Source organism: Leptinotarsa decemlineata, unplaced genomic scaffold, assembly GCF_025532065.1.
Source record: "Leptinotarsa decemlineata unplaced genomic scaffold, Ldec_3_MD MMD2_tig00001393_RagTag_RagTag, whole genome shotgun sequence".
Classification (NCBI taxonomy): domain Eukaryota; kingdom Metazoa; phylum Arthropoda; class Insecta; order Coleoptera; family Chrysomelidae; genus Leptinotarsa; species Leptinotarsa decemlineata.
This window is the reverse complement of record NW_027412562.1, coordinates 1,125,684-1,139,649: the sequence shown is the minus strand read 5'-3', so window position 1 is coordinate 1,139,649 and position 13,966 is coordinate 1,125,684.

The following is a 13,966-nucleotide window of genomic DNA, read 5'->3' as shown; positions in this document are numbered from 1 at the left end:
ATAGTCAAATACACAGAATTATGATATATTTGCTCAAATACAGGATTATTGTTGTGACGTTCATATATGGGTACAGTTCCATCGAAGGGTTTTTGTTACTTCTCAGTTATAACAAATTGTTCGTTCCTTCGCATTCTGAAGATGACCATATTCAGAATCTGGATTTCAAAATAATCAAAGAGGAAGTTGGAAGATGTCCTGAAGTGAACATATTCCATTCTTCCGTGGTAAACCTATTGGATAAAGATAAACAGCGATGGTTTGAATCTTATCATGATTTAATTTTTTATCAACTATTTCGGATTTCTGGATATAATCTGTATCTGTAGAGTGGTGAGATTGAGTGTACGCCCACAGCACTTAGGCCACATGTGACCCATTGTACATCTTCCCGCGAAGTTGTCCTTCTAGGTCATTGTCCATCCTGTCGTTTCCAGGAAGGTGGACAGGTCACCTGAAGACGTCTCATTTATATCGGCAGATGTACTTATGATGCACTGTTTGGAACCTTTGATGTAGTAATGAATAAAACTGGAGTCTTTTCCTAACACCAAATCGTTATTTCAACTAGGCCAAAACTCGCCGAACACACACTCTCTTATTGACGATAACTCCGGGTACTCGCATATGACATGCCTGACTGTGTCATCTTCCTGTTCACACATTCTGCATGAAGGTGTTTCCACTAGCCCCATATTATGAAGGTTTCCCCTTAATTGACAGTGGCCAGTCAGAAATCACACTGTTAAGCGTAGATTTTTCCTGGTCATCGCCAGATATTTCTTCGGCACCAGCTTTCCAGGGTGGTCCAGGGTGATCCAGGCAAGATTGCATCCTTTGATTTCATCCCATCTCTTTAGGGATTGAGCATGGGTGAAATATTTGGATAGTTCCACAATTGTCGAAGTCATCAGGCCATAGATGCCCCTGGGTCCTAAAATTCTTAATCCAGCCGCTTTCTTGGCTGAAGAGTCGGCAATGCGATTACCTTTAGTCATGTCGTGCCCTTTAACCCACTTCAGAATGATGTTATCTACCGAGGCTTTGGCTAAATCTTGGTGGCACTCTAGTAATAGCCCTGAGGTAACACGTCTGTTCGAGGCTAACAGGGATTGTCTGCTGACAGTGCACATTGTTATGTTTCTGCCAGAAATCCCTTTCCTGGTTATTTCTTTTGTGGCGATTGAGATACCACCAGTTCTGTTTGGACCACGCTGGTATTTTTTCTCAGTCCCCCCTCAATCTTTAAGATTAGCGATCTGGAGTACACTCCACATTCTGAGCCTTCTTTGGTTTTTGAGCCGTCTTTATACAGTGTCACACATAAAGTCCGCATCAAATGGGATTTTTTTTTGTTCATCTTTTCAAGCAACTTTCGATATCTCCATTAGGTTGTGCTTTAAAAATGATGCCAAATGACATGAATATGACCGATCAAGTGATTTTTCTTCCTTATCAAATTTGACATTTTTTCCAAAAAATGTTCAGAAAAGCAGTTATTGCTCGAAATTTCGAAAATCGGTAAGGAGAAAAGATGATTGTTTTTTCATTTTCTACCCATATACCAATCTTTAGCTTTCTAGTACAAATTTAGTTTTTTTTACAGTTTTTCGAAAATTTGACATTTGCCGATTTCTCAAATTTAGCCAAACCTCAACAAAGTCAGTGCTTTATGCCTAACTTATCTTTCCAATGTATTTTTATAACCAATTGCAATTCTAAATACAACTTATTTCGCAAAAATTTAAAACATCAGTAAAAATGATGCCAAAAATGATGCAAAGTTGATACAGTTTTTAAAAACAGATAAATATTTCACTTTATTTCTACATTTTGCAAAAAAGCTTGATACATTAGCATAATTAAAGAACAATATCAATGAAAAGTCAATGATTTATTCTTTACTGCACTTTTCAAACAGGTAATCTTTGATTTACTAATTACGAAAAATTACAACGCAATTAAACTAAGGGAAGGAATTATACGAAATTAATATCACATTTAATAAATATCTTTTATGAGGTATGAATGAACAAAATAACGTCAGAAATCAATTTGGATTTTGTTGCCTAGAAAACTAAACCGTAAAAATTCTAACAAACATCTGTTAAAATAAAGTTATAATTTGAATTAAAAACACTAAATCGAATCGAAACATATGCCTAAACCATGTCAATACCAATAGAAATACAAAATAAAAAGTCACATTCCGATGTGCCTTCCACCACGTTCAATGCAATCAATTGTCCTTTTTAAAACATCTTCAACTGCATTCTTTATACTACGGGGTTTCGTGCTTACAACACATTCTCGAATAACTGTCTCTGAATGGTTTATATCTCGTAAAGGTCTTTGCTTATACACCTTTTGTTTTAAGTAACCCCACAAGGAGAAATCTAGTGGGGTTATATCAGGAGATCTAGGCAGCCAAAAGTGTTCCAGCGACTGATTACTTTGCCCCTAAATATTTCCAAAAGGCGCTCTTTAACCACCCTTGTAGTATGAATAGGTGCACCATCACACTGATACCACACAACATTTCTTACTTGAAGGGGCATATTATCCAAAACTTCAGATAGTTCGGTATTCACAAAGTGTAGGTAGTCCGCAGAATTGAAATTATGTCTGAAAAAGTATGGTTCTATAATTTGATCGTTTAATATGCCACACCATACATTCGTCTTAAACGAATATTGATCTCGACATTCGATTACGAAATGTGGGTTTTCTTTTGCCCACCACCTGCAGTTTTGCGAGCTCACAACGTTATTTGAAGGGAAGGTTTCTTCATCTGTCCATAAAATTTGATAAGGAAAATGATGATTTTTTTCTTTTTCCCCTTGAAACTAAAAAGAAAAATACAAGCGCATATCGAAGTCCCTTTCTTTTAATGTATTGATACATTTCGGTTTATAAGGCGTAAATTTATTTTTGTGTAAAATACGTCGTACACTCTCTCGGTTAACATCTGTTCTATCTGCAATATCTTGAATACTTGTTTTTTTATGTTCTACGACATCCAAACATATTTCAAATTCCACTTCTTCAGTATGTCTAGAAGGCTGATGTGCTTTTCTAAAGTTACTCTCAACCGAGCCAGTAGATTTAAACTCAGCTATTATCCTACTAACTGTTGACTGATGAATATTTCTTGCAGGATGTCTGGCATTGAAAATATCAGCTACTTGTCGGTGACCGGTATTCTCGCCGCATATTAAAACGATTTAAATTTTCTCTTGAAGATTCAGCATTTTTAACAACACACTAGACAACGAATAAACTATTTTAAATCTAAAACTGATAAACACTATTTTGATTTATTCAACAAATGTCAAATGACAATAAAATATTTTGCTTATTCAGTTCAGTTCAATTGTTTCCACAGTACCTTTAGTTTAATTTCCTTGTAATTTTTCGTAATTATTAAATTAAAGTTTAACTGTTTGAAAAGTGCAGTAAAGAATAAATTATTGACTTTTCATTGATATTGTTTTTTAATTATGCTTAAGTATCAAGCTATTTCGCAAAAAGTAGAAATGAAGTGAAATATTAATCTGTTTTTAAAAACTGTATCAACTTTGCATCATTTTTGGCATAATTTTTTATGGTGTTTTAAATTTTTGCGAAATAAGTTGTATTTAGAATTGCAATTGGTAATAAAAATGCGTTGGAAAGATAAGTTAGGCATAAAGCACTAATTTTGTTGAGGTTTGGCTAAATTTGAGAAATCGAGCAACAACTGCTTTTCTGAACATTTTTTGGAAAAAATGTCAAATTGGACAGGGAAGAAAAATCACTTGATCGGTCATATGCATGTCATTTGGCATCATTTTCAAAGCTTAATCTAATGGAGATATCAAAAGTTGCTTGAAGAGATGAACAAAAAAAATCCCCTTTGATGCGGACTTTATGTGTGACACTGTATATGCGTATTGCATTTGTAGTATCTGACATTGTGTTCTGTTTTATTTGTATTTTGTGTAGTTTATTAAACACAAACATAGGTTCAATTGCATCACTGGTTGCCTACAGCAGAGGTTGCGCAGTAAGCGCTTTTAGCCATAGGCCCAATTTTTTCAATAATTTTTTCAATTGAAGTGTTCTGAATTATATCTGAAGGGTAGGGATATCTTGTATACATAACCCACCTCAGGTGAAGATGGAGTTTATGATATTCATAAATAAGTTTTTCCACCATATATTTTACGCGATCTTTCCAGTGTAGTACTCAGTTGTTTCTATGTTATTTCGGGGTAAGTGAAATTTCCATTTCCTAGACATCCGACTTTGTGGATCGAAAGTTTTTTTGATTGTTCTTTCTCGTGAAAGAGAAAGTTACGAATTTTGATTTGTGTATATCAAGGCTCCATAGATTGGCAATTAGCTAGGAGTGAATTTGTTTCATGAAAGTTCCTGCCTTTCCATATACTTCATTTCACGTTTTACCTACGAATGTAACAGCCGTGTCACCAGCGTAAGACATTAAATATCATTGCCTTCAAAATTTTCAATGCTGGAAGTATTATTGACAAACAGAATAAATAGTACATGTACATGATGAATATGAAATGAATGCATCTTAACTCATTTGTTCATGCTATTTCGGTGAGGAATTGTTCACATTAACTTCAAGTTATCAGGGAAGTATTCTTCTTTCCCAACATCTTCCTTAGCGTCATTAAATTAAAGAAAAAACGAAAAAGCGCGGAACTGTTTGGCTACTAATGATTCTTCGCAATTACTTTTTCAGCATTTTCAGAGCCGCATTCGAATTTCAGACCACGCAGTGTGGCCACAATCTTAACGAGTATCTTAATATCCAGTTGGCGTGTGTTTGGTCGATTAACGCATTCCGTTGACTTTGTATTGTTCTGTACTTACGCTTATTAACATGGGTGTTATTCACGAGATAATTGGTCACATCGGTGAGGTTGACTTAATTAATGTTAATATGGTTTGGTCGATTTGTTTTCCGGATTATCTTATTAATGTTGGGTGTATTAGTGTTTTGCGTTGCTCTGAGTATTTTTATGGGAGTTCCATTTTCCTTGATGTATGGTAATTTGATAATCTTTCAATTTCATATCATGAATGAATGAATATCAGGTTGTCATTACTGTTGACCAGGGATCTCCAAACTTTGGAGCCTTCGGGCCATAATGATTTTTTCAGTTTGTTCCAAGGGCCGATTTCTGCCCTTAACTATATTTCTAGACTAGGATAGTCGCAAAGTGCGTGACCCACCAAACTTACGCTTTTCTTTGCATTTCAATTATTATTGTGTATTGTTACACTTAAAGACATCTAGTGGCGAGTAGTGGTACTATGTACTATCTTTTTCAGCTACCCGCTAGGTGGCATTAGGCGAAATTAACTATTTGGAATTACCGCGTTGGTTCGAGAAAGTTCTGGTTCTAGCTAGGGTATTCCGATCACCTCGAGATAGATATGATATGTTATGATATGATATGTTTTTCCGTTAACCAGCTGTCGCACCCCTACGAACGACAACCCTCAGAAGTCGAAACTTGTGCGAGCTAAGGATTAACGAGGTCTTACCTTTTAACGTGTGATTCCTAACACGGGTTGGACGATAGCAAGTGAAGATCGATTGTTCAGATTAGGGCTTGAACCACCGACCAACACGGCAGTCAATTCGAGTGAGTGAACAAACCACCCACGCCGAACCGCTTGGCTACCGACCGACCGACCGATGGCAGTAATAATTTCATATAAAAAAGCTAGCGGGGCAACTGCGAGTTAGTCTGCGTAGGAAAGGCGAAGAAAGCAAAACTGTCTATTGTGAAATGAAGTAACACCCGTCAATAAAAGTATTTTGATTTGACTTATTGTTTTTATGTGTATCTTCAAAGTTACTCCAAGTATGCAGGAAGTTTGCGAAAGGAAAAATTTGAAGCTTTGAAACGTGGACTCAATTCGCAGCAATCTTTGTTTACCAAAGCTAATACTGAAGGAGAGTCTGCAACTCGCGCCAGCTTTCGTGTAGCTCTTGAAATCGGAAAACGTGGAAAACCATTCAACGATGGAGAAATGATAAAAGAATGCTTGATTGCAGTAGCCGAAGGAATATGCCCCGAAAAGGTAAATTTATTTAAAAGTGTCAGTTTGTCATCAAACACCGTGCCTCGGAGGGTGCAAGACATCGCAGAAAATATATCATCTCAACTATCTGATAAAAATGGACATCACGAGTGGTTTTCTCTAGCATTGGATGAGTCAACTTGATATTGATAATATTCACGGCATGACAACTGGGGCATATATTTTTAAGGGAGTTGAAAATGCCATTAATAAAAAGAACCTTCGATGGAGAAGTTTGAAATCTATAACAACTAATGGGGGCAAAAATATGTATGGTAAAAATAAAGGAGTGGTTGCACTTGTGTCAAAGGCTGTAGAAAATGATGGTGGTTCAAAACCATTAGTCTTACATTGTATCATTCATCAACAGTCCTTGTGCAAAAAATGTTTGGATATGTCTGAAGTTCTATGACCAGTTATATCAGTTGTTAACTTCATCAGATCCACTGGGCTGAATCACTGACAATTCCGCGAGTTTATTCAACAGATTGGAGAAATTGATTTACCAGATCATACTGCCGTACGCTGGCTTAGTTGCGGAAAAGTCCTTAAGCGCTTTTTTGAACTTCGAGCAGAGATGCAATGTTTTTTTAAATGAGAAGCAGCGCCCTTTTGCCGATTTACAAAATAGTGAATGGATGTGGAAGTTAGCCTTCCATGTCGATTTGACAAATCATATGAACGAACTGAATTTGAGATTGCAAGGAGAAAATCAACTTCTCCCTGATTTATACACCAATATTAAATCCTTCAGGCAGAAAATAATACTATTTCAATCGCAATTACGTAAAAAATGTTTCACACATTTTGAAACATGTGATATATTCAGCCACACTACAGAGACTGAATTTCCCGTCAATTTTGCAATCGAAACTTTGAGTGCTTTGAAGATAAATTTTGATACTCGTTTTACAGATTTTGGTATCAATGCGAATGAAATTGAGCTTTTTCAAAATGCTTTTGATTCTGACATTGAAACCCTAGCTCCGGAAGTCCAAATGGAAAATATTGATTTACGGTGGAGTGATATGCTTAAGAACAAATATCAAAATTCATCTTTGTTGGAATTTTATAAGAGTCTTCCACTGGAACAATTTGATAATTTGCATGAATTTGCTCGTGGGTTGTTTTCTGTTTTTGGTACTACTTACTTGTGTGAGAAATCGTTTTCCAAGATGGAGTACACAAAGAATATTTACAGATCTCAATTAACCGATGAGCATCCTAAATCTCTTTTGATAATTGGTACAAGTAAAATTGATCCACAACTACAAAGTATTGTCGGTGGATAATCGCAATTACATAAATCTCATTAGTGTCTTTGTTTTACTGTCATTCATTTCAGTTATTTGTTAGTCATAAATATGCTCAAACTTAGATACTTAAGTTAAGTTTTCTTTGTCATCATTTCTGTAGTTAAGTTTTACCTAATTATCAGTCTGTGTTTTCTTCTTCAACTTATCACAGCAATAGTAACAACAATTAGGTAATCATTGGCTGTCGCGGGCCAGATTGATGACAGTAAATCATTGGCTGTCGCGGGCCGGATTGATGACACTGGCGGGCCGGATTTGGCCCGCGGGCCATAGTTTGGAGACCCCTGCGTAGACCAAAGCATAAACCGATAGAAAAATATATTGAGGTCGATCTGACATACGGGGTATACAGTGAAGAAAATTTCATGGGTAGAACATGGTTTTTTCATGTTTCACATTGGAAAAAGATCAATGTAAGAGATGAAGATAATGCGACAGACAAGACCCTCAGTTTTTCTTAAAGTTTTTTTAGATTTTTTTGCTACGAAAATCCCGGTATCTGGTGAAATTTCCATTTTCCTGTTCTTAATAATATGCCTTTTTTTCCAAAATTGAATATAACAACAAAACACTCAAGGTTCCTTCAGCACAGAGGTACTTTTGGCTGAAAATTATGCATTATTTTTCAAGTTCAATAACGAAATGAATAATTATATTAGGTACTTCGATTCAAAAATCACGGTATATTCAAAATTCATAAACTTTCAAATTGATACGTTTTCAAAAAATATACTTCAATGTTAGATTTTCACTTGAAAGTTCACAAAACTATGACATTATTTTCGCTATACAGAGCATCCTCGCGCGACATAATACTGCGTTGTGCTTCTAGAGTGATTCGAATCATGCCAAATTTGAAACTTGCCAATTTTCTACCAATACTATGTAATGATAATAATAGTAGTTATAATAATGATAATGATAATAAGCCAATGCATGCGGTCTTCTTCAATAATATTGAAGACCTTGGCTTATCAAAGCGCCTGACTTTTGCTCTTCTCAGATCGGATAGGCTGAAGTTGGAAATTGAAGGATTTATAATGGCATGCCAGGATGGTGTCTTCATCACCTCAGTCCACTACAGTCCTGTGATGGGTATAGAGGTTGCTGATACAGGGTGCAGGGCCTGCCGCGTGGCGTCCAAAACCCAAATGCACTTGCTATCAGTATGAGCAACATATACGGTCTCGGCCTATATCCATAAATATAACGTAGCCCTTAGAGTGCTTCAGTACCACCTACGGCACTATCACTATTGAATGTTTGTTAGAAGGTGGTCGACAATGTTTCATGAGACATTCCATTAGTACCAACTCTCATTATCTGATATGATATAGAATGATTTGAAATCCCTGAAAGAATCAATACAATTAAAAAGAATAGCTGAAAATAACTCTAAACTGAAAATTACAATGAAATGAATACAAACAACAAAACAACTCAAAAATTAAAAGATTTTAAGTAAAGTTACTTGACTACGTTTCGATCGTTAGTATCCACAATCATCTTCGGGTGATGACTGGACTTATTTCTCCGAGGGATGTCTATGTTCTTTCACCTGTCTTATCTTCCCTGTCACCACATCACTGGTCTAGCGGGAGCTGACCGTTTGGCAGAATTGGCCATTTCCAGCTTCATTATGGATTTCCATATGTTGCGTATCTCTACGCTGGCTTGATTAAATGCGTTGTTGGACACCATATATGCGGCTTCTTCGATATTTCTCCTAGACCAGTGTTCCTCCTTATGGATGATTTCTGCTTGGGATGCTATTTTGATGAGTCCAAACATGCTCTGCTGTTCCCGAATTTGCTGGTTTCTCCTCGCTAAGTTTGTTTCCTGTGCTCGGCAATGCGGACTGAAGCAGGCTCTGATGTTATACTTGGACCCATTTCTTCTTATCCTGTTCGACAATCCTCTGATGTAGGGAAGTGCAAGTTGTAACGACTCCTCTTCCTTGTGAGGCTCTTGCTGTCTTTTACTCAAAGTCTGTCCCACCTTCACTCTGGAGTAACCAATCATTTTTGATGATGCCTGGTTCCTTCTTGAGACCTTCTTTCGTTTCACAGAGCACGGTCTACTAGAGTCTTGATGATTCCTCTTTTGGGCGATTGATGGTGGATGGATTCATGGTTCAGATACTGTCCCGTATGAGTGAGTTTTGGGTATACAGATGTTTCATACTTAGTGTCGGTCTTCTTTACCAATATGTCTAAGAATGCAATTCGTTGTGCACTTCTTTCTCCATTGTGAAACTGTTGATGTGCTTCAGGAAGGTTTGTAGTTCTGTATTCCCATGGTTCCATGGTGACCAGATTTGGAGCTCCTTGTGAGCTTCTTTAATGACGAGAGTTTCCGACCACTCCATATACAGGCTGATTCACGGTGGATGGCACATTAGACGTTTCTGGTGAACCAGACGACGGATCACTTTCAAAATTTAATGGAGGGCATATTCGGACATTCTCTAGCCAAGTAAAATATTTTCGACAATGCGGTGTTGCCGCTTCTATTAGAAAGCAGTAGCAACTTTGATTTTTCAAATGGAATATATAATATTATTTTTGGAATCTCCAACAATTGCCCGACAACTTTTCTTGATATTTTTCCATACCTATATGTTACCGTTTTCGAAATAAAAATTAATTTCAATTTTTTTCTTCGAAAATCATGACTTCTAAAAATGCCGATATCTTTTAGTTAAGAAGTACTATGATATCGAAATTTGGTTTGGAGTTAGGTGATACTTGGACACTTTCCACACGTCAGCCTAATCTCCGTTACTTCAATACAGGGTGGTAAAAAAATACAGTTTTTTCGTTTGCTTGGAAAAGTTGCTGAAATTTTATTATTTCAAATGGAACACCCTGTATATTATTGAAAATTCGGAAAGCTGCTAAAATTTGCTTTTTTTTTATGTATATCATATCTATACCTAACTAGTCAAGTTTCGGACTTATGAACATTTATTTGTGAAAATGTCCCTTCAGAATGGTATTTCCATTCGGTATTTGGTAAGCAGGCCATGATTACTATTTGACAGTAGCGTTGTGACATTCTCCTAATAATATCGACATTTTCGTCACTTCAGAAGTTGCAAATACCTTCAAAACGATGGAACAAAACTATTCAAACGAAGTTCTTATGAATTTGTTTATTATTTTTGGACAGTGTGACAAAATTATCAGCAGAACATGTAGAAAGTTCAATGAAATGTATCCGAATCTACCGCCAATGAACCTCAAGAAATTTATACGAATTCAGAACAATTTCAATATGTTTGGATAAACTTTAAAAAAGCACCAAGAAACTTGAAATTGGAAATATTGATATGAATAATTATAAAAAAGTAAAACAATCATGTGGAATATTTCAAAATATGTTCGAATCGCTGGCCGTTCACTTCCAAGCACTTTAAAATGCGGGTGTTGACTGCTTTCGTGGTGGCAGATCTGATTTCATTGGGATCCAAATCTTCAAATGTTTGGGCAATCCTTTCTAACAATTCATCTCTTGAACGCACGGGTATTTTGTAAACTTCTTCTTTAAACATTCCCCACAAATAAAAATCTAATGGATTAAGATCGGGTGATCTCGCTGGCCAATTCCATGGTCCCAAGCGCCTCATCCACCGATCGTCAAATAGTCTATCCAGTTCTGTGCTCACTTCTCTTGTGCAATGTGCAGGAGCTCCGTCTAGTTGGTACCAACAGTTTCGATAATCTTCGAGTGGCAGATTATCCACGAAACTGTCTACAGTATTCTCCAAAATATTCAGGTAGCTTCTGGATGTTAATGACTCCTCGTATATCAAGTACCTCAATTTGTTGTCCATCAACATGCAGAAGACATTAAAACTAAATTTTTCTTGAAATCCGGCTTCTTTTGTGACGTGAGGATTTTCACTGGACCAATAATGACGATTTTTTCTATTGTAAATCCCTTCTCTCGAAAATTCCGATTCATCAGTCCAAATAATTTTATTTAAAAAAAGTGGATCTTCTTGAATGCGTGTCAACAACATTTCACAAAATTCTACTCTCTGTTGAGGATCTTGAGGCTTCATTGCTTGAATTTTGGTAAATTTAGAATTATGCATTTTATGTCTTCGCAAGATTCTTTGAACCGATGAATATTTTATACCCAAATCTTCTTCAGCACTTCTTATCGATGACTCGGGAAATGCGTGAAAATATGCTAAGACATTAATCTGGTTGTCTTCGAAAGTTACGGGTCGAGGCAAGTTTCTTGGTGCTTTTAAAGTTGATCCAAATGCATTGAAATTGTTCTGAATTCGTATAAATTTCTTGAGGTTCATTGGCGGTAGATTCGGATACATTTCATTGAACTTTCTACATGTTCTGCTGATAATTTTGTCACACTGTCCAAAAATAATAAACAAATTCATAAGAACTTCGTTTGAATAGTTTTGTTCCATCGTTTTGAAGGTATTTGCAACTTCTGAAGTGACGAAAATGTCGATATTATTAGGAGAATGTCACAACGCTACTGTCAAATAGTAATCATGGCCTGCTTACCAAATACCGAATGGAAATATCATTCTGAAGGGACATTTTCACAAATAAATATTCATAAGTCCGAAACTTGACTAGTTAGGTATAGGTATGATATACATAGAAAGAAAGCAAATTTCAGCAGCTTTCCGAATTTTCAATAATATACAGGGTGTTCCATTCAAAATAATCAAATTTCAGCAACTTTTTCAAGCAAACGAAAAAACTGTATTTTTTACCACCCTGTATTGAAGTAACGGAGATTCGGCTGACGTGTGGGAAGTGTCCAAGTATCACCTAACTCCAAACCAAATTTCGATATCATAGTACTTCTTAACTAAAAGATATCGGCATTTTTAGAAGTCATGATTTTCGAAGAAAAAAATTGAAATTAATTTTTATTTCGAAAACGGTAACAGATAGGTATAGGAAAATATCAAGAAAAGTTGTCGGGCAATTGTTGGAGATTCCAAAAATAATATTATATATTCCATTTGAAAAATCAAAGTTGCTACTGCTTTCTAATAGAAGCGGCAACACCGCATTGTCGAAAATATTTTAGTTGGCTAGAGAATGTCCGAATATGCCCTCCATTAAATTTTCAAAGTGATCCGTTGTCTGGTTCACCAGAAACGTCTAATGTGCCATCCACCGTGAATCAGCCTGTATATGTTGGCTATAACCGGTGAAAGTGGCTATCCCATTGGCAGTCCGTCATATTGCGTAAAGAATTCGTCCTTCAGTTGAAAATAACAGTTCCGTACACAGCATCCTAGTAATTCCATGATTACTTGTATCGGTGAAGTAGCTAGGCTTGAACTCTTTTGAGTTTTAATTTTTGTTATTTCTTGTTAATTGTTCAATTTAAAATTGGTGCTTGTATTTATTTCATTGTAATTTCAGTTCAGCGTATTTATCTTGGAATAATTGTTATTTCCGGAAATTCTTTTCAATTTTAATGATTCTTTCAGGAATTTCAAATCAGTTCATATCATATTAGACAACAGAAGTTTGAACTAATGAAATATATTATTGAATGCTAAGATATGTATATGTAAAAGCATTATTCATAATGATGTCTTTGTAGGATGGTTTGTGGAAAACTGCATAATTCATCTATTTGAAAATTTGAAGAGATACCAAAAAAGTTATTCATAAATTGATGTTTCCTTTATACTTGAGGAGATGTGTATCTATCTGAGATAGTGAATCCTTCCAATGGGTTTTAGTGGCATCTACTTCCATTTTTGACATTGTCTGATTTTGGATCTCGAATTCATCGAGTTGCCTTGTGGTGGAAGCTGCAGTGAAAGACAGAAGACGAATCTCGTTCGACGATCAATGCCGAAATTTGGCTTTGCAACTGACCGCCTTAGGAAACCTTGTTCATGGCGATTTCGTATTTGGAGATGCCATCTCCTTTGAGACTAGAAATGTTCTATGTGTCTGAAATGTTCTAAACTTGTTTTAACAATATTTTATATTTGAGTTCGCATTAATATATCTATTATTTTTTCACACAGCATGTATACACAGCATAAAGATTGCTATCGATTTCCTGCTAGGGTGATTCGTAGTTACGAGTGAAACTCACGCTTGACAGTTCAATTTCCCAAACTTGAATGAAGTCAGCCACTTCTATGGATGAAAGCCGGATATCAGATTCGTCCGCATTTCATTTTACCCACCAACAAAACTAGTCAATAGGCTTCGAAGTGTTCGAACTCACTATGGCTTCAAAATCTTGTGAGATTATACGATTCCGCTCAGGAGTCAATTGGTGGCTTTATGCTGGGACGATCTTTAGAAAACGAGGGGGAATATTTCGTTGGAAACAAATATTTTGTTTCAGAAATGGACAAAACATGTGAATAATTTCGTAGAGCTCCAATTTGTTTTCTATAATATATTGTGAATACTATCGGTAATTCACAAATATGAAGAAAAAAACAGTAGTATAATCAAAAATTCTACTTTCACTCTGAGGGGATTGGCTTTATAACTGAAAACACACGAATTCCTGCAGGTTGAATG